At 45.6% G+C, this 14819-nt stretch overlaps 1 protein-coding gene across 1 annotated transcript in view; it reads right to left on the bottom strand.

Annotated features, from left to right (window-relative positions):
- The window catches only part of LOC124289267, a 65000-nt gene extending 50677 nt beyond the window's left edge, over window positions 1-14323 (bottom strand). Inside the window, exon 1 of the mRNA XM_046726182.1 lies at window positions 14261-14323. The gene's annotated coding sequence lies outside the window, so the exon portion shown is untranslated. The remainder of the gene's footprint in view (window positions 1-14260) is intronic.
- Between the last annotated feature and the right edge of the window lie 496 nt (window positions 14324-14819).

The raw sequence follows: 14819 nt of genomic DNA, 5'->3' as shown, positions 1-14819 counted from the left end.
GTAGCCATCCTATATATAGTTACATTTACTTCAAAATATTTTCCGGTATGATCCCTTGTTTTACGAGGATGTCCTTGGTGGCCATCGCCATACCCAGGTTCATTATGAGCATGCCCATATCCTGCAGGTTGAAATCTAGCTTGATAGTCGGTTGTTTAAGCACCATTTTGGTCAACCGAGTGTACCCTACGGCTAGACTGGCGACCACAGTGGCGTGGTATGCATCGTTGACGAACGTTTTCCCCTCAGACATTATGTATATGATATAAAAATATATATTTATAACATGATATGTGGGTTGACCTCTAATTGTGGGGGAGGGATACCCTCCCGGGGTGGTTGTTTATTATATAACAATAATGAGAGAGCCGCGGCAGCAGTTGCGCCTGCAATCCACAGGAGTGGAGTGTAGTTACTCTTATGTTGGTTAGACCACCTTTTTCTACCGGCGGCGACTCTCTTAGGGTTCTTCTTCCTGGTGACTGTAGGATTCTCCTGGGGAGGGGTTCCCTCCTGGGGAGTATTCTCCGGTGGGGTTGTCTGAGCACCATCCATCTTGTATACTATTACTATTATTTTTCCCCTCCTTAAATTGACAATGCTTCGCCGTGATGATCGCCGCTGTCACCGGGGCTAAGAACATGCAGTATTTGTGGTACAGCAGGCAGATGACGGCGCTCAAAGCATGTTGTATAAAGGGGTCCTTCTCGAGGTCCTCCCACAGGTAAAGCCGGCGTTCCGGGGGAATGGGGAGGGCATACGATGCCAAACCGGTGTAGATCTGCATCATTGTCGAGCCTATAGTCTTCGTCATCTCAGCCCCGAGCCGGGACTCGTATCTCGCGTACAGCTTATCGACCTCATCGGCGGACAGTTTCTGGATTTTATCAGGGGTATAGTCCCTAAAGTATTGTTTGGCCTTGCCGCCGACAGCCAGCGCCATTAGTTTCTCTCGCTTGTCATCACTCTGATCCTGCGGACGCTTATCACCCTCCACCAACAGTTGTTCGAGCAGGTCGTCGCACTCCATCCTCTAATATTATATTAAGCGATTCTTAACTCTAATGATATAATAACCGATGCAGGCGAAACACATCGAGATGAAGGTTAAATTACACACGATGAGCACTTCACAAACCATAATTACTTAGCATTTGCTTAGCAATGCTTAGCTATGCTTAGCATTTACTTAACATTGCTAAGCTAAAACACCCTATATGCCACGGGTTGGTCGGTCTTGAGCACGAGCTTAGCATGCTTAGTTTCAGCGAGCTGTTTCTTCACACGTTCTCGTTCTAGTTTGCTCATCACATCGTTCTCTCTCAAACACTCCTCGAACGAATCCCTGTCCTTGCAGTGGAATAAGGTCACCCATCGTGTCTGCTCCCTGAGGTCTTTCAACACCGAGTTGAACTTCTGCGTTAGCACCCAGACGTTGTGCTTTGCATGCCGGCCAGAAAGGCCAGGTACGATAGCATGTCTCTCTTTTTTGTTATCTCTCGATTAGCGCTGCAGTCGTACAGTATGAACAGCTTCGACTCCCCTTTAAATTTGTTGTGATAAGCCTTCAACCAGTCCTGCAGACGTGTCCCCGGGTCGACTCTGTGTACGTCCTGGTCCGTCATCACCAAAGGTCTTTCTGTGTACATTCTATTCATGTGCAAAGTAGGGCACATGATAACGATATTGTCGAACACATCCCGGTAGTACCCCTCCAGCATATCCAGCACGAAAACGTTCTTCTCACAACCCGTCTGCCCACACACTATGGCGCAGTGCGGGTCGCAGGGTAGAACAATAGATGGCTTGCCGGCAGGCAGTGGCTTGCTGCCATCACGGCCATCAATAGATGGCTTGCACGAATCTCCCATTCTCTATATTAAGTTGCACGTCCATAATCACGTACAGATATAATTTCAACTTGCCCGCGGGTTGAGCCTTCTTGGTAATCTGGATTGTTATCCCCTCGCTGCCGTTGTCGATGCGGCGACCGCTGCCATGCAATTTATCGTGGATCCGTGGATCGCATGTCCAACCATAGCGCGTACTTGGTGGTCAGGTATTCCCCGATCTGCACGGAGGATAGGTCCAGGTCCTTGATGACGTGTTGGTGCCGGGTTGGTAGTTTTGTTATCTCATCCCACTGCTGGTGTGCCCTCATACCGGCTCTGAACAGCTGGTTGGGCATGCCCTCGATGGTCACTTCCACCTTTTCAATTGCGGGGTTGAAAAACTTCTCGCTGTCCCTTCGGAACGGCTCGTAATCCTCCACGGGGACGATCAGGATGCCTTTCATCGATCGTGTTGGCACGTTTAGGTTGATGTTCCACAGCGTGTCGCTCTTATCCCGCACGACCGCTCTATGCCTCAGTATGCGGTCGTACAGGATGGCCACCTTCCACGAGTACTGGCTTCGAACCTGCCTGGCCAGCTCTGGGCTAGTTACCATGTCGAACTCCAGAGAGATGTTGTCGATGGCGTAACTGGCCTCATCACCGTTCGGCGTACGCACGACTTTGCTGTAGTCGTTAAACGTGAGCTCGTATTCAAGCCTATCACCCAGCGCGGCCTGGTAAAACGGTGCGTGTCCCGTGAGCAACTCGAAGTCGAGCGGCACGCAGAACCTGTTCCCGTACGCTTGGGCGATGGCCTTTTCACCCTCTGAGATCTTGTCTAGCTGGTCTTGCGTGAAGCCGTACCCCACGCGCAACCGAGTCGATTTGCTGATGCCTTGGTACACGTCATTGAAGCGTTCTCCCTCGCTTTTCCAGAGGTCCCCGTAGCAGTGAAAGACGTCGCTGTCGTCGATGCTCAGCACCTCGTTGCTGCTGATCTTGATAGTGGTTTTCTTGATGATGGCTCGACCTACGTTCCGCACTAGCTCGCGTTTGTCATTGTCGGAGGTCAACGTGAGGTTGAATGTCAGTCGAACCGTGCCTGGTACGATGAGGTCATTCTCACCCTGTTTGGGGAATCTAACCAGCAGCGTTTGGTTCTGGTTTATCTTGCTGGGATTGTTGGTGATGGTCACCGACTGGCGCACGGCTCTGACGCCTAGAGGCTCTCTTGATCTTCAGAAAGGATCTAGTTTCCTACCATACATTGTTATATAGATAAAATATAAAAGTTTAATATAAATAATGGCTGAAGGCTGCCATGAGGACATCCCGATGGATGATATGGGCATTCATGGGCAATCTCATTCATGGGCAACACCATTAGCAATGAACTTTTAAAATCAACCGTCGACGATCATTACAACGCGTGGAAGTCAGATAGAAACTACGCCGATCTGTTGGGGCTAGACTATTCCAAGTTTATCATCGATAAGAAGGGCACACTGTGATTGAAAGCTCATCCGGAGATCGATCTCGTGAGTAAGCGCACGAGGAAAACCGCTTGCCTTGTCTACGCTTGTCACTAGTTATGGTGGGCAACTGATCCGTGATGAACTAGGCTTCATAGATTAAGGTGGCGCACAGCCTAAGCTTCCCCCGAAGGTCGTCCAAGATCTGCAAGCAGCCAGGGTCGAACTCAATGGTGAAGGTGATATGCCCCAACGTTCTAAAGAAACATCAGACAGTATCGAAAAAATATTGGCCACGTACCATGACAAACCCTTGCCTGGTTTAGAATTTCCTGTTTGGGAACTGTCAGGCCTAGACGGAGCCTTGAAACGTGTACGCGGAGAACTCGTGAACAACAAGGGGAAACTGAACGAAATCGATGAGCACATCGCTCGCGAGAAAGTAAAACTCACCGAAACGGAACACGAGGATATGAAGCGCCGTATCGAGGAATGATTGCGCAACTTGCAAGATCATAGACGGACTCGGTTGGAATCCGCTTCCTCGAACCGGGAACAGCTTGGATCCCAGATCAGCCGCGTGCGGGAAACCATTGATCGAGTCCTAAATGAAGACACCACGTTGGCCAACAAGATCCGAATCCTCTTCCGAGAGCAAGGGATTACTATTGCCAGCATTCTGACTGCATTGGGCTTCATCATATCAACCCTGGTCATGTCACTGAGTGGGAGTACCCCCACACCCCCAAGTGGTGGCACACCACCAAGTGGCGGTGATGTTAGAGATTGGATAAAAAACTCCTGAAATCCCTCGGGGAGGCCCTGGCTAAACTCGCTGGTAAGGCCGCCGGAGACCTGCCTGGCATCCTGGGTAGCATCGTCTCGTGGCTGCTGAGCACGCTAGCTAAAACTGTCACGGGGTCTCGGTCAAAACCTGTGGGCAGCGGGTCTGGTGTACATAGCGGCTAAGGAATTTTTAACCAAATGAGACCCAAACCGACCGCGATCCCCCCGACCACCAGCGCTGTTTTACGGTCGATGTGCTGCTGATTGGATGCTGTGGTGGTGTGGGGTGAACCCTGGGCTCCGGGGGTGGTACGACTATGCCCGTTTCACCGGTCGTGGCGGGTGGTATGTGGGGAACGTTGACATCGGGGTTGATACCCTGCTTCTGGTCGGTCGTGGCTACGACGATTTTGTTGTTGTAGCCCACCACTTTGTTGATTCTCAGTCGCATGTCGCTCAGAGCCATGTACAGTCCCATGTCGAACACGTAGTCGACTTTCGACCGGGCATATTCCTTGGTATCGTCGGATGGCACCTGGTAGATCGACCAGGGCGGAGATGGCATCCTCGACGTTGGACACGAACTGTTTCTGCGCGTCTAAAGCAGTACCCATACCGATGATACTGGAACGCACCTAACAGCGCCCACACGTACGTTCGAATCGAGTCGTTCAATCTGGTGACACCGGCACGAGTAAACCCTTTCGACGTGTCCAGCATGAACATTTTCCAATCGTCTGTGGGCCCCTGCTCGAACCTCCAGACTCGGTAATCCTTGCTGTTGTCGAAAGCCATGTAATGGTCATCCCACTCGTTTGTTGTGATGTGATGATGCGACTTGTACCCTTTCATCTTTTCGGTGGCTTCCACGAGGGGCATATTGTGAGCGATGGGGATGCCCAACCCATCGTTCGGGCCCGGCAAACGCCAATCCGTCTTCGGGTCTAGCTTAAATTCGTTGCAAACGCGTTCGTAGGCCCGTCTATCGTACTGGTTGTTTACTGCATCCCATGCTTTGTCCTGTGGGAGCGGAGCGCTGATCTCTTTGAGGAAACGTCTGACCTGGTAGTACACGTGGAACGTGAACACAGACTGACTCAGCGGTCCCCACCGAGTGTTGGTTAATGTCAAGCCACACCCCATTGTGGCGCACCAGACGGTGAAGTTGAGTTGATTCTGCCAGAACTGCATAGGGGTGTTGAACCAGGCGTGGACTACCTTAGCGTTAGTCACCGAAAACCTATACCTGTCAAACACATCTATAAACTGGGCCCCGAAATACAACCCATCAGCGACCACGATCTTTATATGTGGGAAATCTATGCCCAGTTTAGGGTAAAACACTCCCGGATTGTAAAACACTCCTGGTTTGTACATTTTTAAAGTATATAATGGGTATATATACTCTAACATGTACGTAACACTTCCAGGAATAACGAGCAGTGAGTCCGTTCAGCTGATGCACGCGATCGATAACACGTCGGGCCAACTCGAAGTCGCACTCTGCGATATCACCTACCTACCGCGATGGACTAACATCAACGCCAACAACAACAAGCTGTTCGTCAGTGGCGCCCGCAACCAGATAACTGACGGTTACTACAGTGTGTGCTCGCTAAGCGACGAGGTCTTCAAACCCTTGGGAGCCGAACTCAAGATGAACGACTCAAACGGCACAGTGGTGTTAACCAACAACGGAATAAACCCCTTGAGGCTCGGCCGACCTATTGGCGAGGACACTCGGGATGTCGCCGGACGAGATAAAACCCACAACTACCGTCACAGGCACGAAGTTACCCGACCTAGTACCGTACCGAGAGCTGTGCATTCATCTCGGTCAGTTGAGCACAACGGACAACATTCAAGGTGGTCAACCTTCCACGATACTGAGAGCCGTACGGGTGAAAACGGAGAAATACAATGACAGCAGAACCGAGTCGTTTTCACCGCGTCAGTATAAGAGGTTAACTCGGGCAACATCCCTGAGTTGATAATATCAGTGTTAGATATAAAGCATAATCCTGTGAATAAAGGATACCTCAGCATAACGCTGCACATAAAATGACCAGCGCACAAGGCCCCAGGATGAAGTTGAAAAAATGCGTCAATGTGGGGATCTCCGACCTCGGGGACACACGTGGATTCGACGACCCCGGAGTAGATGCTAAACTGTACGCCTTGCAACTGAAAAACAACATTTACAAACGCATTGAAGTCCCCTCCATCGGTAGAACCCTAGGTGACATAGTAGATGTCTCTGGAGCGGCCCTCAACACTCAGTTCGACCTAGTCTGCATCGGTGATGATAGATGGGCGGCATCCCAATCGTTCAGAGGCAAACTGTTCGACTTAGAAGATGTTTATAGCAAAACCGTCGGCCGAAACAAGCAGTATACCCTCGTCTTCACCGACGACGACAAGTGGGTGTTGGTACCTGCTAAAGTCGACTGGTTTCTCAACATTAGTCTTGGCTCCCCCTACGTGTTCAGGGAGAACAAAGACAACTACCTAAACAAAGTCGTGAACAACGGAACCCTGCTCGTGGCTTATGTCCCGGTGCAATATGGCAGCCCACATGCTATCGAGTAAACTGGGAGTGCAAGACGGGGCATTGCAGTTGGTGTCTGAATTCGCTGGCATGGTCAACATCCTGGTTAGCCTACCGGCTAACTCCACGCTGGTCATGAAAGTCTACCTAGGGGAACAATCGCAGGATGAAGTCGAAATCGTGAAGGGGATCAAACTCCGGTGGGTGAAATGACACCAGTATCAGGTTTGCACTGTTTACGTGCGGGTGGGTGTCAACTCAAACACCAGTCTGCAGGGGGTGACCGTAACCGTGGAAGACACGATATCACTCACCAAGATCTTCCTACCCAACAACATACACTTCATGGGGGTGAAGTGCACCCCTGAAAAATTATCAGAAAAACAATTGGAAACTATCTCGTAATAGTATTATAGCAATGTCCAATCGTCATCGGCCCAACGCCACACTTAACGATCTAGGAGACACGGAGGGATTCGATCTACCCGGTGAGGAAGACACCTCGTACGTCCTGCACTTAAGAAACGGCGCGTACGTGCGGCGGCGTCTGCCAGACGGCTTTATAGAGCCCAAATGGTTGCTCAACATGACCCTCACCGAACTTTATATCTCGTTAGACAAAGATAGGTATGTCTCCGACATTAGGAACAATGGTATCTTGTTCGGGGCTTTCATTCCGAAGTATAGTATAAGTACTCAGCTAATACCGGATCACACGGGTAACATGTTAGTTTCAAGCCGGAAGAATGAGTTAAGGTTTGACGTCCCCAATTCCCAATTGGACCTTATGACTGTGAAACCAGGTTCCACACTCGCCATAGAAGTCTACTTCGGGTTGGTTGATGATACAGAACGGCAACTTTTACCTGGGGTGACAATAGACTATGACACCCTACACACGGGCGAACGTTGCCGTATCGTCATACAACCGGACCCCTCAATGGGTTCTATAGTCCCCTCAGTAAGCCTCAATGATGTTCGTGTGGACGCAAAGTTACCTATTATCCTCTCACCTATTTCCCTGTACGATGGTCTAAGACTTGTAAGCTTCAAATACACTGTGCCAAAAGTAAATTACACACATTTTAAAGATATTTTTTTAGAATATATTATATGCACAGTATGGGCCTGTACCCAGTCGTAGAGGAAGTCGCGAAGACACTGGAAACCGTAGACGGGTTCTGCTTGAGACAGTTATGGGATGTAAAACGCCAACTTGAACAAGACCGCGACACGCAGAAAGCACTATATAAGAAGTACCATAGAGCTTTCAATATCATGGAAGGGACTGATACTGCCCTTATGACAACCAGCATGGGACTAGGGGCGGCAGGTGTTGGTTTGTTAGCCACCATTGAGGCCGCACCTATAGTGCTAGGCATTGAAATAACAGCTGGGGTTGTAGGGGTGGCAGGGTTGGTGTTTAAGTTTGCATTCCGCAGACTGCATCGTAAAGCATTGAAACACGATGAGATCAGGATCCTGGCCGAAGCAAAGCTGAACACGGTAAGCGAGCGTATTTCCACGGCACTCACCGACAGTAAGATCTCAGAGGAGGAATTTCGTTCAATACTCTCTGAACTTGACAAGTACCGTAAAATGAAACAAGAAATCCGGTCCAAGTCTCGTAAGTCTGCTATCAGTGAAGATGAGAAAAAAAGTACATAGAACAGGGGATACAACAAGCCTAGCAAGCCTTCATTACGAAAACCAAAGAAATCATAGGAGATTCACGTTAAACTGTTTTGCTGAGATCAACATCATGTAGGGCAGCCACGGGCCGCCGTCAAGCAAAATATTTAACACTTAATGTTGAGTAATCCCAATAGTATCCTGTCATATTAAACTGTTTCCTGTCAACACAACATAGTGTCACGTGATCAGGAAAGTGCTAGTTCGCGGTCATAGTGACACTATTGTGTCACGTGTGGCCGGGAAGTTAACTGGGGACTCAAAAGTAGTATATACAATGGTGGCGAGATCTAAGGGCCTGACAAAAGCTTTATTAATGAAATAAAGCTTTACAGCGACCTTTCTTGAAAGTGATCTCGTACCCCCAGTATATCCACTACTTAGCAGCATTGTATGCTGAGGTTGGACGGAGCGCTCCAGGTTTGTTTTTCGTACGATTAGCGGAATGCAACACCCGTTTTATGCGGGTTAGTGTCGATTGTTTTACAAAGAAACCTAACACTTGAACATAGTAAATCATGTATTATATTCTGCAGTTTTCATGACATGACACGTTGGAAAAACGTAATAGTGTCATTTGAATACAAGATGTGATGGTATCGAAAACATGATTTGTTTACGACGAACTACAATGGGTACCTTCCATTAAAATGCCTGTAACTATTTACCTACCCTGTAATGTGGGGTTACATAGTACCTGGAAAAGTTCAGTAGGCTCTCCTGGATCACACTGTGTAGTCAGACCTTTTATGAAGTAGGTGTTGAACAAAATTATCTTTCTTGGCTTAGCTCTTGTACTAAACGTTTTCGAATATTTTGTCAGAAATGTTATATAATTTGTCGTCGCGCTGATATTTACCAATGAAAGTATACGAATTTCAACTCAGTTAAATATGAGAATATTGAAATCGGTTTGCGCTAATGTAACAATTCATACAGGTTCTTAATGTGAAACTCATTCCACTGTCAGTCAAGTATTTCAGGTAAATTCAAGAAAGGTTACATTTATATTTATTGAACATAGTTCACTAATGGAACTTTCAACAGAAGGCCGCTTTCCTACCTCAATGAGCTGTCTGGTTTGTATTATGTGATTAAATCATTCAGGTATTGTGCTGCATCTTCAAATAAGCAAAGATAAACGTGACACAAGCTCTCACTGCTGATTCTCTTATCGCTGACAGACCAAGATATATAATCAGAACGAATCTGGCATAAGTATGAGTGACACGCCTGAGAGGACACAGTTCTACACACGGAAAATAGACCCGGGTTCCTCTAAACTATATACTACTAACTTCGTTTCGAGATCGATTTAGCTCGACTTCCTTCGTGGTGTAGTGGAAAGAGCGTCTGCCCGGATACCGGAAATAGGTGGTTCGCCAGCAAGGCCGTGTAAAACACCAAACACGTGTACAGATTTCACTCTTTGCTACCATTAAAGACATCAAGGTGATACAAGAGTCATCAGAAGATGACTGATCCCACCGGCCCCAAAAATTCCAACGTGATGAGAGAATTTCTGTCTAAACCAGGGCCGTAGGGAGCCCAGAGGGGCAGGGGGCAGCTGCCCCCCTAGAATCTTTTTACAGATTTTTTGTGCATCAAACTATTGATATAACACTGTTTTAAGGTGGATGGTACCCCCTTATTAATATAAGTTAACTACGACCCTGTAATCTATCCGTCCATATACAAGCGAGTCTGTTAATTCCGCGCGTCCGGTAATTATGCGCAGCTGCAATAGCGTACTTCCGTATCGAAGGTAAATATCGTCTGCTTCTACATTTACGCTTGAAATCGGGACATTTCTACAAGGGACTGGCTTTTAATCACTAAAGGTAATAAATAACAGTAATTGACAGATAATTTGACATTTTTATGAAAATTCGTTTTCTTCAGATTGTTAAACCTTTTTCTTCATTATTCATAATTGGATTTAATATGAAACACTTTTCCTTACATTGATGAAGTGATTTTTGAAAATAATCTGGCCCTAATACGCTTCCATACTTCGGATCTCCAGCTAGATGTTATGCGCATCAGTTGCTGCGCAGAATTACCGGACAGCAAGCGATGTCGTCAGAACGCCTGTAAAGTCAACCGTATGGCATAATGCAACGTTAGAATCTTATAGTCGTCAATAAAACTTATATTTCTAGGTGAATGTGATGCATACCAGCATGTTTAGTGGCGTAAACCACAAAACATAAGAGACGTTATAGTTATGAATTTCACTTTAAACAAAAACATAAATCAAATTAAGTGAAATTAGAAGTGTAAATCCTCATGATTTTGCCATGCCATTTGAACATTTAAATCTCAGAATTGTATTCAACTTAGGATAAAAGTTGTTTAACAAACGATCATAGTTTCAAATCGCTATTATTGGTTTGTATCACAAGGGGTATGCACATTAAATGAAACACTGAGAACAAGTAGGTTGGTCTAAGTTAACGCTCATCACGTACTGCACGTGCATTTGTTTCACTGTTCCAATTACCGCGTTTACTCCCTTGTTATACAAACCATTAATAGCGATTTGAATCTATGATCGTCTGTTAAACAACTTTTATCTTAAGTTGAATAAAATTCTGAAATTTAAATGTTTGATTGGCAAGGTAAAATCATGAGGATTCGCAATCTTAATTTCACCTTATTTGATTTACTTTTTTGTTTAAAGTGAAATTCATCGGTACGTTTTCACTGCAAACAGACTATTGTTGCCGTTGCGATCGATGTGCCCAGGTGCGCGGAATTATCGGATGGCATTGTACGAGTGTGGTTATTGAGCTATCAAAACAATAAAATGGAACTGGGATTCGTCATTTTGTATATAGGGGCGGTGTGGTAGCCGAGTGGTTAAAGCGTTCGCTCGTCACGCCGAAGGCCCGGGTTCGATTCCCCACATGGGTACAATGAGTGAAGCCTGTTTCTGGTGTCCCCCGCCGTGATATTGCTGGAATATTGCTAAAAGCGGCGTAAAACCATACTCACTCATTTTGTATTTCTATGTCAGGTACACACAAATATCAACGTCAAAGGAAGAAATACTCATTAAAAAAATAGCAAATAGCAAAAAGCACCACTTCTGGATCTGTTTGATATATCTGCAAAGTTTTCTTGTAAGATAGTTTACATTTTTCGAGGTGTGCTCCTGAAACGAAGTCCACCCCTCGCTTTTGAGACAAAGTTTAAATCGCTTCCATGGAACTCGACAAAAATGAACATGCCCCAAATCTGTAAATAGCAAATGACACCACATTAGGGTTTGTTTGATCTATCTCCAGTTATTGTTGAAAAATATTGAACGGTGTTTAGCTCCTGAAACGAAATGATTAACGACGGACGAACGGACGGACAGGCAGACAGACGGACGGACAGACAGACGAGGCGTTGGCTATAATGTTGGGGGATGAAAAAGGACTCACGTTGAACTGCGTCATGATATTTCAGTGGGGGAACCCTTTAGAACATAAATCCTGACTTACGCACGCACGCACACACGCTCGCGCGCACACAGTCCGACAGGCAGACAGATATATCACATATATAATCAACCAAATATAAACCTTGACACTTGTTTAATTGAATCACACAATAGAAGTAGTGTCTGCATTACTATAAATGGATGTGTATCATAATGCGAACATCTAGGTGACAAGATGAACATCCAGGTACAGAAGATGAAATGCGTATTGCGGCATCATTGCATGATGAACACCCAACGCGAACTGCACACTGTTGGAACAGTAAAACTGTCAGTAACGAGTGTGACCCGGGGCGGCAGTGACGGCAACACAACATCTCCTCATGGACAGGAGAACCTGTCGGAACTTTTAAACCGGAAGCCGTCATTATTGGTCAAAGACTGCTTGACCAGTTCCTGCAAGGTGTCTGCTTGATTCATTTACTGGCCTTCCTAGATCATCTGGGGATCGAGAAGGCTGGGGATCGCGAAGGCCAGTCTATGATAGCGTTACCTAAGAAGTTGCGCGCCAGAGTTGCAGTATGCGTGCCGTCACTGAACACAATCATGTTAATGTCATTCCGTCTGTCTCTGCTTCAATCTGGCTCGTCTGAAAATATTGAGCACGATGCCACTGCGCCAGGATAAATCCTGTGTATGATCGTCTGGCTCGGATGCCTGTGGATTGCTGATGGTCTGTGCTGAAATTCTACCTCTGAACAACTGTCTGCCAGTATAGGCTGCAGTCACACATCTCTTGCACAGATGATTTACCCTGATTTGTTTGTCAACTTGTTGTGGCGCCCGGGCTTTGGACAATCTGCATCGGTGCCCGTTTGTTGCACGCGGGTTTTCAGATTGTACAGGTTGACGACGACAGCCAAGGGCTGCAACGGATTGTCCAGCTTTACGCCTACCCATGAAACGCTCACCTTGCTAATTTGGGAGTCGCGGCGTGTTCGATTGTTGATGATATAATTGTTTTATATGTTTACCTCTTTCGCAATGTTTAAGTGTGGATCTCAATGGACGTGTGGTCGCTAAGGTGAATGTTTGTGCTTCAAGCTTTTTCACGTATCATAAAGAAAATGTCGGTCGCCAAGACCATGTTCCAACCACAAGGTCAGTGCCGTATGAAGATACAGATGTCAACCTTCGTCATACACACAGCAAGAAAGTGAAAAGAGCTACCTCCTCACGAATGTTTCCAATAATGAGGATATCAGCTATCTAATTTTGTTGAGCATGTATACGGATATGTATTTCGCTATGTAAGTGTAAATTGTGAAAAATAGCACATGTCAATAAGCGCCATGGCAATGGCGTTTGGTATGTTGACAATTTGCTGAACAGTTCAAAAGCATGTTACCATGTCTATGTCTTTCTGATTGGATGTTTCAATGAAACTTCAAAGTTGGACAACGTCTATTAAACACAATGAAAAGTGGAAGATTTAAGACAACAGAAAACTGAACACACGCCTGGACGCTTCCAGAATGTACGTGGCAAAAAACAGTAGGGTAGAAATAGTTCATTCCAGAAGCAATTTAACTGAAGTACCATAGAAAAGTGAATCATTGATGTGGAACACCTTGGTCAGATGCCAAAGTGGTGAATACAAACATGCACGTATTATAACACTAACAGTAACATGTTTTGTAGGGAAAACTAACCGACAAAGGATAACTTTAGTTATCAAAGAAAGCACGTGCATAAACGCCCGTAGTTATCAAAGAGAGCTCACGCATAAACACTCTTACTTGAAAATATCAGAGAAAACTCATGTAATAAAACACCGTTATAATTAGTCATAAAACAAAGCTCACGCATAAACACACGTTATAAAAGAAAGTTATGTCATAAAAAGAAAGCTCACGCATAAACACACTTAAATTTGTTGGAAATATCAAAGAAAGCTTATGTATTACATACCCATAGTTATCAAACAAAGCTCACGCACAAACACACTTAGTTAAAAATATCAAAGAAAGTTCATGTATAAAACACGCTCAATTATCAAAGAAAGCTCACGCATAAACACACTTAAATTTGTTGGAAATATCAAAGAAAGCTTATGTATTACATACCCATAGTTATCAAACAAAGCTCACGTACAAACACACTTAGTTAAAAATATCAAAGAAAGTTCATGTATAAAACACGCTCAATTATCAAAGAAAGCTCACGCATAAACACACACAGTTATCAAAGAAAGCTCATAACATGTATGAGAAACAGGGGCGGGTGCAGCTTTTTGAGAAAGGGGGTGCACACTATTGAGAAGGGGGGTGCACACTTCATTTTCACCCGAGTTTCAATGGTCATTGAACAAACTATCAGGACAAATAAAAAGGGGGTCTGCTGCACATCTGCAAACCCCTCTGGATCCGCCTATGGGCAATTGCATTTAACAGGATGATATGAACACGAGATAATCAGACACGTCAGTGAATCTAACCTTAGTGTGGGATACCGTCCCCGAGAATCTACAGCTCACAGCTTCCTAGTCCTCTGCCTCTTGGTGAAGGACAGTTCGCTTCCTCCTTCACATCCCGTTTATATACCACTACACACGTCCGGGGCTGTCCTTCAGTCAGTTACTGTACCAGTGGTGCTGTAGACATTTAATACAATCTGGTGACAAGTGGCAGCTACTACTCGTGCAATACAAGGGGCCGGGCCTTGGAGTCAGTCGTTAGGATTGCATCTTTAAAATGATTTTTTTGTTCCAATAATATTGACAACACAATTTTTTTAGTCACACACACAGCAAGAATTTTTTAGTGTTATGCTTCAAGGAAGAAATTGTTATATGGATATTCTTGATGCATGTATGTTTTCAAGCATTGACCACAAAATGTATCCTGTTTCTTCAAAAAGTTCTAGCACAGCTTCAAATGTTTCGCCAGAAACAAACTGACAATTGACATCCCAGGGGAAATATAGTACTCTACATCTATAACATCAACACGATCCCTTGGGTATGATCTTGCCTAAGGAACATCCGTGTTATAATA

The sequence above is a fragment of the Haliotis rubra genome, unplaced genomic scaffold, assembly GCF_003918875.1.
Source record: "Haliotis rubra isolate DU_JTF1 unplaced genomic scaffold, ASM391887v1 Scf1, whole genome shotgun sequence".
Lineage (NCBI taxonomy): Eukaryota > Metazoa > Mollusca > Gastropoda > Lepetellida > Haliotidae > Haliotis > Haliotis rubra.
Note: the sequence above shows the minus strand (reverse complement) of the source record. Positions and strands in the feature narration are given on the sequence as shown.